Consider the following 19,313-nt stretch of genomic DNA (forward strand, 5'->3'; position numbering starts at 1 on the left):
GGAGGTGGTTTTCTGTAGATGAGACCCTCCAAGCCCAAGCCCAGAAGTGGAAAGCCCAAGATGGAGGATGAGAAGGTGCTGTCAGAGAGCAATCCAGACCACCTTCTCTTCCACACCCTGGGAGGATTCCCAAGGCCAAACTAAGCACTAGCTCTGGAAGCCGGCTTGACTGGCTTGTCAAAGCCTTCTGGGGCCCTTCATCCAATGAAGGCTGCATTCTGCTTGGGAGTTAGTTTGGTTTCATTTTATTGCCAGGGCCTGTACATCAATTCACAAGAGGTATTGTTCCAGCTTTATCATTCAGTGCAAACATCTTTTGTGGCTAACCTGAGGTTTGCCACTATCTATGGAATCAAATCAGAAGGGGTTTTCCCATCTCCAATCTTGCTGGCTCCAGAGCACCCATTTGCTTTTCTAGCACTCTTACTATCCCCCTTCTTCATCCAGGGGATTTAGGTTCCCAACTTCTGAAGAAAGGTTAGATTTTCAGAAACAGAAATTTTACATTTCAGTCATATAGATTATAATGAGCACAAGTCAGGCAGAAGAAACTTCAAAGGGGGAATGGGGGGCTCTAGCACAAGCCTGTGGGGACACCAATTATTTTCTGGCTCAGCCTTCGCCTGGAGCTGAGGGGAAGCACCTGGATGCAAATCTCTAAGCCAGTCCCTTGTCATTCTGAATTGCCCTCCAGGTATGGAATGGCTGCTCTGCTCCTCCAGGAAGATCCAAAAGACTTCAGCAGGGCCACTTCCTAGCTTCTCTGGGACTTCTCTGGCTAGAACACAACAGACCTGCTGCTTGTTAACCCCCAATAGCTCTTTGCTCCCAGACTTTCAGACGGTCCCAAGCCTCTGATGGCAAAGGTCCTGGTTACAGTTGTTTCACAATCTCAAAGAAGAAGAAATCTGCCTCCCTCTCTTATTCCCAAACCCAGATAGGATATAGCCAGCTTTACCCATCAGCAGTATGGGCTAGCTGCAAATAAGGGAAAAATTTAATTTACCCAATAAGTTTGCCAACAAGTATTTCTTTAGATTAACGAGCTGGCAAATCTAATCACTAGATAGCACAGAAGAAACTGGGAAATATCACTAATCATGTGGAAGCTGAAAGAATGACAACTTGACACTTTTGGAAACAGAAAAAAACTTTTTTTTTTTTAAAAACCCCATCAAACTCCGCAACATCTGTCCCCTTCCCCCCACCAGTACAATAAACTCCAAAGTATAGATCAAAACTCCCCAACAACAATCAGCAACATCATCTGTCCCCTTCCCCCCACCAGTACAATAAACTCCAAAGTATAGATCAAAAATCCCCAACAACAATCTAAATCCCGTTTGAAGTAGATCTTCAAGGCCCGAAAACATGTGTTCAATATCGCCAGAATCTGGTCACTCTGGGTTCAGTATCTCCTTTGCTTCAGTATTGGCTTATAGGTTGCCTGAAAAGGTAAAATGTTACAGCATAAGTGAAAGATATGTGTCCTTTTAATATACTGGAAAAACCATCCATAAACTGCAATATTTTTTGGGGGGTGTTTGTATATTTTAATCCAGCTATTCATTCTCTTCTGCCTATAAATCTCGTTTCTACCTATAAATCTCTTTTCTGCTTATAAATCCCTTTTTTAATCTAAAAATCTCTTTTCTATTATAAATCACTTTATTATAAATCTCTTTTCTACCTATAAATTGCTTTTCTTCCTATAAATCTCTTTTCTACCTATAAACATTTCTACTACAAATCTATCTTTTCACTTATCTATCCATCATTATCTTTTTAACTATGCATCAAGTGTATCTATTCAATCTATTTGTGTATCCTATCTATCCCATTCATCCATCACCAGTTTTCTATGTATCTAGTCTATTGGTCTATTTGTCCACTCATCCATTCTCATATTCACATACTACTCCCTTTGCTGTCAGGATCCAACTGGGTTGTTGTGGCGAGATCATCACCTTTAAGTCAGAAAAGTTTGGGTGTTCTCCGGCGCGTCACAATGAGCATCACACAATGAGGTCTCCATGGCCAAGGTAAGCAAGGAAACTGCTCATCAGATGAGGATTGTGCCAGGCTTTATGCGGAGGTTTTCTTTTAAAAATATTTTTTAGGAAACCTTTTTATTTTAGAAAACATATGAAGGGGAAAGTTTTCAACACTGAGCCTTGTGAAACCTGCTGTTCCAACATTCCCCCTCCTTCCTTCCACCTCCTTCCCTAGATGACCGGTAATTACATGTTAAATATGTGAAAATATATGATAAATCCAATGTATATAAAAATATTTATGCAATTATCTTGCTTATGCAGAGATTTTCTTCCTACTTCTTTTTTTTGTTGAATAAGTAGTAAAAGCAATAGTAATAATACTAGGAATAGGAGTTACACTACTAGTAGTAGAAATAGTAGTAATAGTAATAGTAAAGTAATAGTAATAGTAATAGTAAAGTAATAGTAATAGTAATAGTAAAGGTAGTATTACAAATAATAGTAGTAGTGGTAGTAGAAGGAGTATTAATAGGAATAAGAGCAATGATAGTAGTAGTAGCAGGAGGAAGAGAACTAGAAGGAATGGGAGTAGTATGAATAGTAACAGTAATAAGAGTGGGAGTAATTGTAGTAGTTGGTGGAAGAGTAATAGTAGTAATCTTAAGAGTGATACTAATAGGAGTAGGAAGAGGAGTAATAGTAGAAGTAGTAGTAATAATAATAGGTGTAAGAGTACGAGTAATAATAGTAGTAGTAAGAATAGTATCTGACATTTACACAGTGCTTCACCATCTCCAAAGTAATATAGACCATGTTTTCTCTGATGCTACCCCTAAGGCTCAGACCCACCCTTATGGGAACAGCCAGACTCTCCCATCCTTGAGCCAGGGAGATGCATGTCCTGTTATTTAGGGTTCAGTACCTGTGTTCCAGGCTTCAGGGAAGAAACAAGATCTTTCACCATTTTGGCTTCCGATATCGTTACCCCACCAACCACAAAGAGGATCTGCAGTGGATGGTCACCGGGATGAGGTCGGCTCACCTGTAACATTCACCATAACAAGGATGGGGTCAGCCATCAGACAAGCATGTCAGGTTAATATATGACTCATTAATGATCAAATAAAGATCTTACGTTAGGACATAATGTTCGTAGATTTTCAGCTGTGGAATCAGAACTTTAGAACTAGAAATGTAGTCTCCTTGTGGTCGTGGAGCTCAAGTATCTCATTTAACATGTGAGGAAACTGACGCTCAGGGAGTTTAAGTGATAATAAAAAGTCATGCAGGTAAGAAATAATCAGCACAGCAAAATTCCACTTGTTTAATGTTACTTTATTACAGTGTCTTTCCCGTATCCCATCCCACCACCTTTTTTTTTTTTTTTTTTTTTTTAAGAATTAATATGTTTAGCTATAGGTTAAAAGATTGAAGTATGGAAATATACACACACATATATGCACACACATACACACATATGTAATGAACACTTAGAGTTAACATGATAGTATAAACAGGATCTGTTTGACTCTTGTCTCTGCCTTTTACAACCTGTATGCGCTGGGACAATATACTAAATATACTTAACCACCCGGAGTCTCAGTAACTTTCTCTGTAAAATATGGAAGCAGAAACCCTGAAATATTCCCGCCAGCTCAAAATCCATGATGCTGTGACTCTACTTGAAACCAAATATTTCTCAAAGGCTTATTCTCGGTGGAGCAAAAATGATTGTACCATTCCCATTTTACAGATGAGGAAATTGAGGCAAACACAGATTAAGTGACTTGCCCAGAGTCCTACAGTTGGTGTTTGAAATCAGGTGCTGATTCAAGTGTGGTCCAACAGTGTTATCCACTGTACCAGCCAGCTGCCAATAATTTTAGAAAAGGTCTTCATCTATATGTAACTGAATTCAACAAGCATTTATGAAACCTCTAATATGAGCAAGTCATCTTGTTTCTGGGAACCAGGCATAGGATGATGAAAAAGAAAATAGTTTCTGAACTCAAAGAATCTGCTTTTGATTGTTTGTTTGTTTGTTTGTAAAGGTAGGCTCTCTATTTCCCAGATTATTTGTACTTCTAGTACATATAGGGTTAGTCAGCAACCTGGCCCTACCTTCAACCCCTTATTAACACTGACTGCAGGAGGGAAACTGAAGATAGATTATCTCTATATAGCTGCTTTACCTTCATGAACATGCTAAATCCCAGTTTATGTAGATCACTGAGGTCCGAAGACATGCCTTCAATATCACCAGCATCTGGTCACAAGTGGTTCAGTATCTCCTCTGCTTTAGCAGTGGCTTATAGGATGCCTGAAAAGGTAAAATGTTACAGCATAAGTGAAAGATATGTGTCCATTTGATCTACTGGAATAACCATCCACAAACTGGAATTTTTTGCGGGTGGGGGAAGAGGGAAGGAAAGAGAAGTCAAATATTTCCCAAGCCAGATAGAAAGCAACCATTTTAGCTTCTATAATATTGAAGAATAAAATATAATAGTTTAATACTGACCTGAAGGCAGTCTCAATCTTTGACAGGAGCACTTGGTATGATGCTGATGAGGACCAGAAAGGATCTCTTTTTCCAGTAATTTATTTACTGATTTACCTAACCCTCCATTGACTCAATCATTATCTATGTATATTTAATGCAGCTATTCATTCTCTTCTGCCTATAAACCCCTTTTCTACCTATAAATCTCTTGTCTAATTAAAAATCACTTTTTTTATCTAATAATCTGTTTTCTACTTATAAATCGCTTTAATTACTATAAATCTTTTCTACTTATAAATTGCTTTTCTTCCTATAAATCTCTTTTCTACCTATGAATCGCTTTTCTTCCTATAAATCTCTTTTCTGCCTATGAATCGCTTTTCTACTTATAAATCTCTTTTCTACCTATATATCACTTTTCTTCCTATAAATCTCTATTCTACCTATAAACTTTTCTACTATAAATCTATCTTTTCACTTATCTATTCATCATTATCTTTTTAACTATGCATCAAGTGTATCTATTCAATCTATTTGTCTATACTATCTATCCCATCCATCCATCACCAGTTATCTATGTATCTAGTCTAATAGTCTATTTGTCCACTCATCCATTCTTCTATACACACATCCTACTCCCTTTGCTTTCAGGATCCAACTGGGTTGTTGTGGCGAGATCATCACCTTTAAGTCAGAAAACCTTGGGTGTTCTCAGGCATGTCACAATGAACTAGAGCATGTCACAATGGGCATCACCCAATGAGGTCTCCATGGCTAAGGTAAGCAAGGCAACTGCTCATCAGATGAGGATTTTGCTCAGGCTGTATGCGGAGGTTTTCTTTTAAAAATATTTTTTAGGAAACCTTTTTATTTAAAAAACATATGAAATGGCAAGTTTTCAACACTGAGCCTTGCTAAACCTCCTGTTCCAACATTCCCCCTCCTTCCTTCCACCTCCTAGCCTGGGTGACCTGTAATTACATGTTAAATATGTGAAAATATATGATAAATCCAATGTATATAAAAATATTTATACAATTATCTTGCTTATGCAGAGATTTTCTTCCTACTTTTTTTTGTTGACATCATTTTCCGCAATAATATGTAAACTTTGAGGGCAAGACCATTTTTTTTAATTCATTTTTCCAAATTATCCCCCCCCTCCATTCTCTCCCCCCCCGATGACAGGCAATCCCATACATTTTACATGTGTTACAATATACCCTAGATACAATATATGTGTGTAAATACCATTTTCTTGTTGCACATTAAGTATTAGATTCCGAAGGTATAAGTAACCTGGGTAGATAGACAGTAGTGCTAACACTTTACATTCACTTCCCAGTGTTCCTTCTCTGGGTGTAGTTATTTCTGTCCATCATTGATCAACTGGAAGTGAGTTGGATCTTCTTGTTGAACATGTTGAACATTTCCACTTCCATCAGAATACATCCTCATACAGTATTGTTGTTGAAATGTACAGTGATCTTCTGGTTCTATTCATTTCATTCAGCAACAGTTGATTTAAGTCTCTCCAGGCCTCTCTGTATTCCTCCTGCTGGTCATTTCTTACAGAGCACTAATATTCCATAACCTTCATATACCACAATTTACCCAACCATTTTCCAACTGATGGACATCCATTCAACTTCCAGTTTCTAGCTACAACAAAAAGAGCTGCCACAAACATTTTGGCACATGCAGGTCCCTTTCCGCTCTTTAGTATTTCTTTGGGATATAATCCCAATAACAGCAATGCTGGGTCAAAGGGTATGCACAGTTTGATAACTTTTTGGGCATAGTTCCAAATTGCTCTCCAGAATGGCTGGATTCTTCCACAACTCCCCCAACAATGTATCAGTGTCCCAGTTTTCCCACAGCCCCTCCAACATTCATCATTATTTGTTCCTGTCATCTTAGCCAATCTGACAGGTGTGTAGTGGTATCTCAGAGTTGTCTTAATTTGCATTTCTCTGATCAGTAGTGATTTGGAACACTCTTTCATATGAGTGGAAATAGTTTCAATTTCATCATCTGAGAATTGTCTGTTCATATCCCTTGACCATTTATCAATTGGAGAATGGTTTGGTTTCCTATAAATCAGGGTCAGTTCTCTATATATTTTGGAAATGAGACTTTTGTCAGGACCTTTACTTTTAAAAATATTTTGCCAATTTGTTACTTCCATTCTAATCTTGTTTGCATTACTATTGTTTGTAGAGAAACTTTTTAGTTTGATGTAATCAAAATCTTCTATTTTGTGATCAATAATGATCTCTAGTTCTCCTCTGGTCATAAATTCCTTCCTCCTCCACAGGTCTGAGAGGTAGACTATTCTCTGTTCCTCTAATCTATTTATGATCTCATTCTTTATGCCTAAATCATGGACCCATTTTGATCATGGTGTTAAGTGTGGATCCATATCTAATTTCTGCCATACTAATTTCCAGTTTTCCCAACAGTTTTTTTCCGAATAATGAATTTTTGTCCCTAATGGTGGTATCTTTGGGTTTGTCAAAGATTAGATTGCTATAGATGTACCCTTTTTTGTCCTTTGTATCTAATCTGTTCCACTGATCTACCGTTCTATTTCTTAGCCAGTACCAAATGGTTTTGGTGACTGCTGCTATATAATATAGCTTTAGATCGGGTACACTTGGACCACCTTCCTCTGACTTTTTTTTCATTAGTTCCCTTGCATATTCTTCCAAAAGGATTTTGTTGTTATTTTTTCTAGATCATTAAAATAGTTTCTTGGGAGTCTGATTGGTATAGCACTAAATAAATAGATTAGTTTGGGGAGTATTGTCATCTTTATTATATTCGCTCGGCCTACCCAAGAGCACTGAATGTCTTTCCAATTATTTAAATCTGACTATTTTTGTGGCAAGTGTTTTGTAATTTTTCTCATATAATTCCTGACTATTCTTTGGTAAATGGATTCCCAAATACTTTGTACTCTCAACATTTGTTTGGAATGGAATTTCTCTTTGTATCTCTTCCTGTTGCATTTTGTTGGTGATATATAAGAATGCTGAGGATTTATGTGGATTTATTTTGTATCCTGCCACTTTGCTAAAATTCTGAATTCTCTCTAATAGCTTTTTAGCAGAGTCTTTGGGGTTCTCTAAGTATACCATCATGTCATCTGCAAAGAGTGATAGTTTGATTTCCTCATTTCCTACTCTAATTCCTTGAATCTCTCTTGGCTCTTATTGCCGAGGCTAGCGTTTCTAGTACTATATTGAATAGTAATGGTGATAGTGGGCAACCTTGTTTCACTCCTGATCTTACAGGGAAAGGTTGCAGTTTATTTCTATTGCATATTATGCTTACTGAAGGTCTTAAATATATGCTCCTGATTATTCTAAGGAAGAATCCATTTATTCCTATACTCTCAAGAGTTTTTAGTAGGAATGGATGTTGGATTTTGTCAAATGCTTTTTCTGCATCTATTGAGATGATCATATGGTTTTTATTAATTTGATTATTAATATGGTCAATTATACTAATAGTTTTCCTAATATTAAACCAGCCCTGCATTCCTGGTATGAATCCTACTTGATCATAGTATATTATCCTGGGGATGATTTTCTGAAGTCTTTTTGCTAATATCTTATTTAAGATTTTAGCATCAATATTCATTAAGGAAATTGGTCTATAATTTTCTTTCTCAGTTTTCGATCGACCTGGTTTAGGTATCAGTACCATGTCTGTGTCATAAAAGGAGTTTGGCAGGACTCCTTCATTCCCTATTTTTTCAAATAGTTTATATAGCATTGGGGCAAATTGTTCTTTAAATGTTTGGTAGAATTCACATGTAAATCCATCTGGTCCTGGGGATTTTTCCTGGGGAGTTGATTAATACCTTGGTCTATTTTTTTTTCTGAAATGGGACTATTTAAGCAATTTATTTCCTCCTCTGTTAATCTAAGAAGCCTATATTTTTGGAGGAAGTCATCCATTTCACTTAAGTTATCAAATTTATTGGCATAAAGTTGGGTAAAGTAACACATTATTTCTCTAATTTCCTCTTCATTGGTGGAAAGGTCCCCCTTTTCATTTGTAAGACTAACAATTTGATTTTCCTCTTTCTTTTTTCTGATCAGATTTACCAAAGGTTTATCTATTTTATTGGCTTTTTCATAAAACCAACTCTTGGTTTTATTTATTAATTCAATAGTTTTTTACTTTCAATATTATTGATTTCTCCTTTTAATTTTTGTATTTCAAGTTTAATTTTTGGTTGGGGGTTTTTTATTTGGTCTTTTTCTGGCCTTTTAAGTTGCAAGCCCAATTCGTTAATCTTCTCTTTCTCTATTTTCTTCATAGAAGCCTCTAAAGATATAAAATTTCCCCTTATTACTGCTTTAGCTGCATCCCACAGATTTTGGTATGATGTCTCATCATTGTCATTATCTTGGGTGAAATTATTGTTTCTATAATTTGCTCTTTCACCCAGTCATTCTTTAAGATGAGATTATTCAGTTTCCAATTACTTTTTGGTCTATTTATCCCTAACTTTTTACTGAATGTAGCTTTTATTGCATTGTGGTCTGAGAAGAAGGCATTTATTATTTCTGCCTTCCTACATTGAATTTTGAGATCTTTATGTCCTATTACATGGTCAATTTTTGTATAGGATCCATGAACTGCTGAGAAGAAAGTATATTCCTTTCTATTGCCATTCAGTTTTCTCCAAAGATCTATCATACCTAGTTTTTCTAATGTTCTCTTTACTTTTTTAATTTCTTTCTTGTTTGTTTTGTGGTTTGATTTGTCTAAATCTGAGAGTGCAAGGAGGAGATCTCCCACTATTATAGTTTTACTGTCTATTTCTTCTTGCAACTCTCTTAACTTTTCCTTTAGAAAGTTAGATGCTATACCACTTGGTGCATATATGTTTAGTATCGATATGGCTTCATTATTTATGCTACCTTTCAGCAGGATATAGTTTCCTTCCTTATAACTTTTAATTAGATCATCTTCGGCTTTTGCTTGATCTGAGATAAGGATATCTACCCCTGCTTTTTTGGCTTTACCTGAAGCGTAATAGATTCTGCTCCAACCTTTTACCTTTACTCTCTCTATATATATATCTCCCTGATTTAAGTGTGTTTCCTGTAAACAACATATTGTAGGGTTCTGATTTTTGATCCAGTCTGCTATCCGTCTCCATTTGATGGGAGCATTCATCCCATTCACATTTACAGTTAAAATTACTAATTCTGTATTACCTGCCATCATATTATCCCCAGATTATGCCTTTTCCCTTGACCCCCCTGAACCCTTCCCCGATATTTAATTTATAGACCCCCCTTGTGACACGCAGCCCTCCCTTTTTTTTGTGTCCCTCCCCCCTCCCTCCACATCCCTTCCCTTATTCTCCTTTTCCTTTTCCTTTTTCCTCTCCCCCCTTTTAATGAGGTGAGAGAGAATTCTCTGAAAAACAAATATGACAATTATTTACTCTTTGAGTCTCTTCTGATGAGAGTAAGATTTACACAATGATTCTCCCCCTCTCTAAATTCCCTCAGATATGGTGTATTTTCTATGCCTCTTCCTGGGATGTAGTTTCCCTCTTTTTATCACACCCAACCCTTTTTCTGATAATACCCCCTTCCTTTTACTACACCCCCTCCTTTTTTTTTTCTTTTATATCAGTAAAATCAAATTATCCATGTGTACTTTCTATATACCCACAACAGAGATATAGTTCTCAAGGGTTCTGTGTACCTTTTTCTGTTTCTCTTCAGTCTTGTGGATATAGATCAAATTTTTTGTTTAAGTCTGGTTTTTTTCTTAGAAACATATGGAATTCCTCTATTGCATTGAATGACCATCTTCTTCCATGGAAAAAGATGCTAAACTTAGCTGGGTAGTTTATTCATGGTTGCAATCCTTGATCTTTTGCCTTTCGGAATATCAGGTTCCAGGCCCTTCTATCTTTTAATGTGGAGGCAGCCAGATCTTGTGTGATCCTTATTGTGGCACCTTGGTATTTAAATTGTTTTTTTCTAGCTGCTTGCAGGATTTTTCCCTTTGTGTGCTAATTCTGCAGCTTAGGCACAATATTCCGTGGTGTTCTTTTTTAGGGTCTATTTCAGAAGGAGTTCGATGAATTCTTACAACATCTACTTTCCCCTCTGTTTCTATTATCTCTGGACAGTTCTCTTTAATAATTTCCTGTAAAATAGAATCTAGGATCTTATTTTGGTCATAGTTTTTGGGAAGTCCAATGATCCGCAGATTATCTCTCCTAGATCTATTTTCCAGGTCTATAGAATTTCCCAGTAAGTATTTGACGTTATTCTCCAGCTTTTCATTTTTTTTTTGTTTTGTTTGACTGATTCTTGGGTTCTCAGTGAATCATTCATTTCTATTTGTTCCATCCTGAATTTTAAGGAGTTATTTTCTTCATTCACAGTTTTTACTTCTTTTTGTAAATGCCCAATTTCGTTTTTAAATGAGTTATTTTTGCTCTATTGATTTTTTTTTTCCATTTCCCTAATTTTTTTTTTTGAGAATTATTTTCTTCTTCCAATTCAGAAATCCTATTTTCTTGGGACTCTTTTATGTTCTCCAATTCAGAAATACTATTTTCTTGAGATTTTTTTATCTTCTCCAGTTCAGAAATCCTACTTTCCTGTGTTTTTTTTTTACCTTTTCTAATTCACTAATTTTGTTTCCCTGCATCTCCTGTGAATTCTTTATTTTTTCCAACCCCAATTTCACAACGTTGTTATTCTCTTTCCTTTCCCCATTTTTCTTCAAACTCTCTTAACTTTTTAATAGTCTCTTCAAGGAGAGAGTTATGTGATGGGGGGCAGGAATTATTCCCCTTTAGGTTGTTATCTGCTGACTCTCTGCTGTTAACTTCCTTGGGGTTGGATACCTGCTCTTTCTCTGTGTAGAAGGAATCTATATTTTTGGGGGGCTTTTTGCTCATACTTAAAAAATCTTTTCGGGTCTGTCCCTGGGGTAGGAAATTATTTCTTTCTTTCTTTACCACTTCTTCCCAGACTTGATGGATGCAGCGGCCCCTGCGCCTGAGCTAAGAGAGAGCTCTGGGAGAGAGTTCCCCACCCCCTCCCTGGAAGTGCCTCAGAGGCGATCAGCAGTGCTGTGCTTTGAGGGCACTGTGTTCTAGTGGCTTCCCTGATGTTTGAGACTGTACAGTAAAGGCGACTCAAAGCCTAGCCTATGTGTCCGGTTGAGACGTGGATGTCTGCAGCAGGTGACCTGAAAAGCCCCTGCGCTCACACTGGAAGTGTCTGCCAGAAACCGCTGTCCCTAGTTCAAAGGTTCTGCTTCTCTGGGACTTCCATTCCACAGCCTCTAGCCAAGCCAGGCAATATGAGTTACAGCCCCGCCCACTTTTCAATCTCTTAACTACCCCCCAGGTGAAAGCCTGGATTGCCTATGTCGGCCACACCCACCAGTGCCAAGATGTGCTGAGTCACCCCCGGGATCCAGGAAGATCCAATCTGGTTTTAAATTTTAAAGTTGCTGAGATTTCTCTTCTGAACTGCTGTATTATAAGCAGAGAAGAGCTAACAGCCTGTGCCAGATTCTTCTATCTCAGTGGATTCTCTGATCCCAGAGCCCTCCCCAGCGCGATCAGCGCAGTGTGCCACCACCCCACCGTCTGCACTGGCCTCTCTTCTTCCTCCCCTGGGAGCTGACCTTTCCTGTTCAAATTCCAGATTCTCTTCAGCTGGTAAGTCGTGCTTCCAGTCCTTGTGGATTCTATCAGTCCAGCGCTATTTCTGAGGCTGAGTAAATCTAGTTGGTTGTGAGGGAAGAAAGGAGCTTACACAGTCGCGGTGTATCTTCTCCACCATCTTGGCTCCACCCATGAACCAAGACCATTTTGTTTTCATCTTTATGTCTCCAAGGTCTAGTGTAATACATGACCCCTAGTAAGTATGTAATATATGTTTGCTCCTTGTTTAGTTGTGCTTTGCTGATTGAGTAGTCTAAGGAAGATGGGTGAGGTAGGCTACCAAATGAATGATATGGTCACAAAAGACACAGGGACCAGAAACTGGGGACATGAGTAGAAGCAGCCAGCGGGAAAGGGAGCTAAGCCCCCATATTGCTCTTGGGATGGAACCTACGTTTTGGCTGAAAAGCAAGAGGAGCTAGGGCCACAGTTAAGACCCCAGACAGCTTTATCAGGTAACTTTCATCATATAGAATTTGGAAAACACCCCATTGAACGCTGCAGATCTAGAATCCCCTTGTTAATTAGGCCAGAGTTGTCTGTACAAGACAAGATCTGTTTCAATCTAGCCTCTATTTTGCTGACCTGTTGCCTCAGTTTCTTTAACTGAGAGTGTGGATAATAGCACCTACCTCCCAGTGTTGTTGAGGAGAGAATATATGTAAAGTGCTTAGCACAGTGCTTGGTACATAGGAGTTTAATAAATGCTTGTTTCCTTAAGAAATATTGGTAAATTGGAAGTGATTCGAAGTGGAAAAATGGCAGAGCTACCACGGAAAAGCTCCAACAGTTCTTGCCCTCAAGGAGGTGGTTTTCTGTAGATGAGACCCTCCAAGCCCAAGCCCAGAAGTGGAAAGCCCAAGATGGAGGATGAGAAGGTGCTGTCAGAGAGCCATCCAGACCACCTTCTCTTCCACACCCTGGGAGGATTCCCAAGGCCAAACTAAGCACTAGCTCTGGAAGCCGGCTTGACTGGCTTGTCAAAGCCTTCTGGGGCCCTTCATCCAATGAAGGCTGCATTCTGCTTGGGAGTTAGTTTGGTTTCATTTTATTGCCAGGGCCTGTACATCAATTCACAAGAGGTATTGTTCCAGCTTTATCATTCAGTGCAAACATCTTTTGTGGCTAACCTGAGGTTTGCCACTATCTATGGAATCAAATCAGAAGGGGTTTTCCCATCTCCAATCTTGCTGGCTCCAGAGCACCCATTTGCTTTTCTAGCACTCTTACTATCCCCCTTCTTCATCCAGGGGATTTAGGTTCCCAACTTCTGAAGAAAGGTTAGATTTTCAGAAACAGAAATTTTACATTTCAGTCATATAGATTATAATGAGCACAAGTCAGGCAGAAGAAACTTCAAAGGGGGAATGGGGGGCTCTAGCACAAGCCTGTGGGGACACCAATTATTTTCTGGCTCAGCCTTCGCCTGGAGCTGAGGGGAAGCACCTGGATGCAAATCTCTAAGCCAGTCCCTTGTCATTCTGAATTGCCCTCCAGGTATGGAATGGCTGCTCTGCTCCTCCAGGAAGATCCAAAAGACTTCAGCAGGGCCACTTCCTAGCTTCTCTGGGACTTCTCTGGCTAGAACACAACAGACCTGCTGCTTGTTAACCCCCAATAGCTCTTTGCTCCCAGACTTTCAGACCGTCCCAAGCCTCTGATGGCAAAGGTCCTGGTTACAGTTGTTTCACAATCTCAAAGAAGAAGAAATCTGCCTCCCTCTCTTATTCCCAAACCCAGATAGGATATAGCCAGCTTTACCCATCAGCAGTATGGGCTAGCTGCAAATAAGGGAAAAATTTAATTTACCCAATAAGTTTGCCAACAAGTATTTCTTTAGATTAACGAGCTGGCAAATCTAATCACTAGATAGCACAGAAGAAACTGGGAAATATCACTAATCATGTGGAAGCTGAAAGAATGACAACTTGACACTTTTGGAAACAGAAAAAAACTTTTTTTTTTAAAAACCCCATCAAACTCCGCAACATCTGTCCCCTTCCCCCCACCAGTACAATAAACTCCAAAGTATAGATCAAAACTCCCCAACAACAATCAGCAACATCATCTGTCCCCTTCCCCCCACCAGTACAATAAACTCCAAAGTATAGATCAAAAATCCCCAACAACAATTTAAATCCCGTTTGAAGTAGATCTTCAAGGCCCGAAAACATGTGTTCAATATCGCCAGAATCTGGTCACTCTGGGTTCAGTATCTCCTTTGCTTCAGTATTGGCTTATAGGTTGCCTGAAAAGGTAAAATGTTACAGCATAAGTGAAAGATATGTGTCCTTTTAATATACTGGAAAAACCATCCATAAACTGCAATATTTTTGGGGGGGTGTTTGTATATTTTAATCCAGCTATTCATTCTCTTCTGCCTATAAATCTCGTTTCTACCTATAAATCTCGTTTCTGCTTATAAATCCCTTTTTTAATCTAAAAATCTCTTTTCTATTATAAATCACTTTATTATAAATCTCTTTTCTACCTATAAATTGCTTTTCTTCCTATAAATCTCTTTTCTACCTATAAACATTTCTACTACAAATCTATCTTTTCACTTATCTATCCATCATTATCTTTTTAACTATGCATCAAGTGTATCTATTCAATCTATTTGTGTATCCTATCTATCCCATCCATCCATCACCAGTTTTCTATGTATCTAGTCTATTGGTCTATTTGTCCACTCATCCATTCTCATATTCACATACTACTCCCTTTGCTGTCAGGATCCAACTGGGTTGTTGTGGCGAGATCATCACCTTTAAGTCAGAAAAGTTTGGGTGTTCTCCGGCGCGTCACAATGAGCATCACACAATGAGGTCTCCATGGCCAAGGTAAGCAAGGAAACTGCTCATCAGATGAGGATTGTGCCAGGCTTTATGCGGAGGTTTTCTTTTAAAAATATTTTTTAGGAAACCTTTTTATTTTAGAAAACATATGAAGGGGAAAGTTTTCAACACTGAGCCTTGTGAAACCTGCTGTTCCAACATTCCCCCTCCTTCCTTCCACCTCCTTCCCTAGATGACCGGTAATTACATGTTAAATATGTGAAAATATATGATAAATCCAATGTATATAAAAATATTTATGCAATTATCTTGCTTATGCAGAGATTTTCTTTCTACTTCTTTTTTTTGTTGAATAAGTAGTAAAAGCAATAGTAATAATACTAGGAATAGGAGTTACACTACTAGTAGTAGAAATAGTAGTAATAGTAATAGTAAAGTAATAGTAATAGTAATAGTAAAGTAATAGTAATAGTAATAGTAAAGGTAGTATTACAAATAATAGTAGTAGTGGTAGTAGAAGGAGTATTAATAGGAATAAGAGCAATGATAGTAGTAGTAGCAGGAGGAAGAGAACTAGAAGGAATGGGAGTAGTATGAATAGTAACAGTAATAAGAGTGGGAGTAATTGTAGTAGTTGGTGGAAGAGTAATAGTAGTAATCTTAAGAGTGATACTAATAGGAGTAGGAAGAGGAGTAATAGTAGAAGTAGTAGTAATAATAATAGGTGTAAGAGTACGAGTAATAATAGTAGTAGTAAGAATAGTATCTGACATTTACACAGTGCTTCACCATCTCCAAAGTAATATAGACCATGTTTTCTCTGATGCTACCCCTAAGGCTCAGACCCACCCTTATGGGAACAGCCAGACTCTCCCATCCTTGAGCCAGGGAGATGCATGTCCTGTTATTTAGGGTTCAGTACCTGTGTTCCAGGCTTCAGGGAAGAAACAAGATCTTTCACCATTTTGGCTTCCGATATCGTTACCCCACCAACCACAAAGAGGATCTGCAGTGGATGGTCACCGGGATGAGGTCGGCTCACCTGTAACATTCACCATAACAAGGATGGGGTCAGCCATCAGACAAGCATGTCAGGTTAATATATGACTCATTAATGATCAAATAAAGATCTTACGTTAGGACATAATGTTCGTAGATTTTCAGCTGTGGAATCAGAACTTTAGAACTAGAAATGTAGTCTCCTTGTGGTCGTGGAGCTCAAGTATCTCATTTAACATGTGAGGAAACTGACGCTCAGGGAATTTAAGTGATAATAAAAAGTCATGCAGGTAAGAAATAATCAGCACAGCAAAATTCCACTTGTTTAATGTTACTTTATTGCAGTGTCTTTCCCGTATCCCATCCCACCACCTTTTTTTTTTTTTTTTTTAAGAATTAATATGTTTAGCTATAGGTTAAAAGATTGAAGTATGGAAATATACACACACATATATGCACACACATACACACATATGTAATGAACACTTAGAGTTAACATGATAGTATAAACAGGATCTGTTTGACTCTTGTCTCTGCCTTTTACAACCTGTATGCGCTGGGACAATATACTAAATATACTTAACCACCCTGAGTCTCAGTAACTTTCTCTGTAAAATATGGAAGCAGAAACCCTGAAATATTCCCGCCAGCTCAAAATCCACGATGCTGTGACTCTACTTGAAACCAAATATTTCTCAAAGGCTTATTCTCGGTGGAGCAAAAATGATTGTACCATTCCCATTTTACAGATGAGGAAATTGAGGCAAACACAGATTAAGTGACTTGCCCAGAGTCCTACAGTTGGTGTTTGAAATCAGGTGCTGATTCAAGTGTGGTCCAACAGTGTTATCCACTGTACCAGCCAGCTGCCAATAATTTTAGAAAAGGTCTTCATCTATATGTAACTGAATTCAACAAGCATTTATGAAACCTCTAATATGAGCAAGTCATCTTGTTTCTGGGAACCAGGTATAGGATGATGAAAAAGAAAATAGTTTCTGAACTCAAAGAATCTGCTTTTGATTGTTTGTTTGTTTGTAAAGGTAGGCTCTCTATTTCCCAGATTATTTGTACTTCTAGTACATATAGGGTTAGTCAGCAACCTGGCCCTACCTTCAACCCCTTATTAACACTGACTGCAGGAGGGAAACTGAAGATAGATTATCTCTATATAGCTGCTTTACCTTCATGAACATGCTAAATCCCAGTTTATGTAGATCACTGAGGTCCGAAGACATGCCTTCAATATCACCAGCATCTGGTCACAAGTGGTTCAGTATCTCCTCTGCTTTAGCAGTGGCTTATAGGATGCCTGAAAAGGTAAAATGTTACAGCATAAGTGAAAGATATGTGTCCATTTGATCTACTGGAATAACCATCCACAAACTGGAATTTTTTGCGGGTGGGGGAAGAGGGAAGGAAAGAGAAGTCAAATATTTCCCAAGCCAGATAGAAAGCAACCATTTTAGCTTCTATAATATTGAAGAATAAAATATAATAGTTTAATACTGACCTGAAGGCAGTCTCAATCTTTGACAGGAGCACTTGGTATGATGCTGATGAGGACCAGAAAGGATCTCTTTTTCCAGTAATTTATTTACTGATTTACCTAACCCTCCATTGACTCAATCATTATCTATGTATATTTAATGCAGCTATTCATTCTCTTCTGCCTATAAACCCCTTTTCTACCTATAAATCTCTTGTCTAATTAAAAATCACTTTTTTTATCTAATAATCTGTTTTCTACTTATAAATCGCTTTAATTACTATAAATCTTTTCTACTTATAAATTGCTTTTCTTCCTATAAATCTCTTTTCTACCTATGAATCGCTTTTCTTCCTATAAATCTCTTTTCTGCCTATGAATCGCTTTTCTACTTATAAATCTCTTTTCTACCTATATATCACTTTTCTTCCTATAAATCTCTATTCTACCTATAAACTTTTCTACTATAAATCTATCTTTTCACTTATCTATTCATCATTATCTTTTTAACTATGCATCAAGTGTATCTATTCAATCTATTTGTCTATACTATCTATCCCATCCATCCATCACCAGTTATCTATGTATCTAGTCTAATAGTCTATTTGTCCACTCATCCATTCTTCTATACACACATCCTACTCCCTTTGCTTTCAGGATCCAACTGGGTTGTTGTGGCGAGATCATCACCTTTAAGTCAGAAAACCTTGGGTGTTCTCAGGCATGTCACAATGAACTAGAGCATGTCACAATGGGCATCACCCAATGAGGTCTCCATGGCTAAGGTAAGCAAGGCAACTGCTCATCAGATGAGGATTTTGCTCAGGCTGTATGCAGAGGTTTTCTTTTAAAAATATTTTTTAGGAAACCTTTTTATTTAAAAAACATATGAAATGGCAAGTTTTCAACACTGAGCCTTGCTAAACCTCCTGTTCCAACATTCCCCCTCCTTCCTTCCACCTCCTAGCCTGGGTGACCTGTAATTACATGTTAAATATGTGAAAATATATGATAAATCCAATGTATATAAAAATATTTATACAATTATCTTGCTTATGCAGAGATTTTCTTCCTACTTTTTTTTGTTGACATCATTTTCCGCAATAATATGTAAACTTTGAGGGCAAGACCATTTTTTTTAATTCATTTTTCCAAATTATCCCCCCCCTCCATTCTCTCCCCCCCCGATGACAGGCAATCCCATACATTTTACATGTGTTACAATATACCCTAGATACAATATATGTGTGTAAATACCATTTTCTTGTTGCACATTAAGTATTAGATTCCGAAGGTATAAGTAACCTGGGTAGATAGACAGTAGTGCTAACACTTTACATTCACTTCCCAGTGTTCCTTCTCTGGGTGTAGTTATTTCTGTCCATCATTGATCAACTGGAAGTGAGTTGGATCTTCTTGTTGAACATGTTGAACATTTCCACTTCCATCAGAATACATCCTCATACAGTATTGTTGTTGAAATGTACAGTGATCTTCTGGTTCTATTCATTTCATTCAGCAACAGTTGATTTAAGTCTCTCCAGGCCTCTCTGTATTCCTCCTGCTGGTCATTTCTTACAGAGCACTAATATTCCATAACCTTCATATACCACAATTTACCCAACCATTTTCCAATTGATGGACATCCATTCAACTTCCAGTTTCTAGCTACAACAAAAAGAGCTGCCACAAACATTTTGGCACATGCAGGTCCCTTTCCGCTCTTTAGTATTTCTTTGGGATATAATCCCAATAACAGCAATGCTGGGTCAAAGGGTATGCACAGTTTGATAACTTTTTG

General features: G+C 37.9%; 2 long non-coding RNA genes across 2 annotated transcripts; both read right to left on the reverse strand.

Moving 5' to 3' along the window:
• Nucleotides 1-1,132: 1,132 nt before the first annotated feature.
• LOC141560861 (uncharacterized) lies at nt 1,133-5,222 on the reverse strand. Its single transcript, XR_012487841.1, has 4 exons — nt 4,519-5,222; nt 4,190-4,317; nt 2,920-3,039; nt 1,133-1,447 (listed from the first exon to the last, which is right to left on the reverse strand). It is a non-coding gene; the product is annotated as an uncharacterized LOC141560861 (long non-coding RNA).
• Nucleotides 5,223-14,161: 8,939 nt separating this feature from the next.
• On the reverse strand, nt 14,162-18,240 carry LOC141560866 (uncharacterized). Its single transcript, XR_012487847.1, has 4 exons — nt 17,537-18,240; nt 17,208-17,335; nt 15,947-16,066; nt 14,162-14,474 (listed from the first exon to the last, which is right to left on the reverse strand). It is a non-coding gene; the product is annotated as an uncharacterized LOC141560866 (long non-coding RNA).
• Nucleotides 18,241-19,313: the final 1,073 nt, after the last annotated feature.

The sequence above is a fragment of the Sminthopsis crassicaudata genome, chromosome 3 (genome assembly GCF_048593235.1).
Source record: "Sminthopsis crassicaudata isolate SCR6 chromosome 3, ASM4859323v1, whole genome shotgun sequence".
Lineage (NCBI taxonomy): Eukaryota > Metazoa > Chordata > Mammalia > Dasyuromorphia > Dasyuridae > Sminthopsis > Sminthopsis crassicaudata.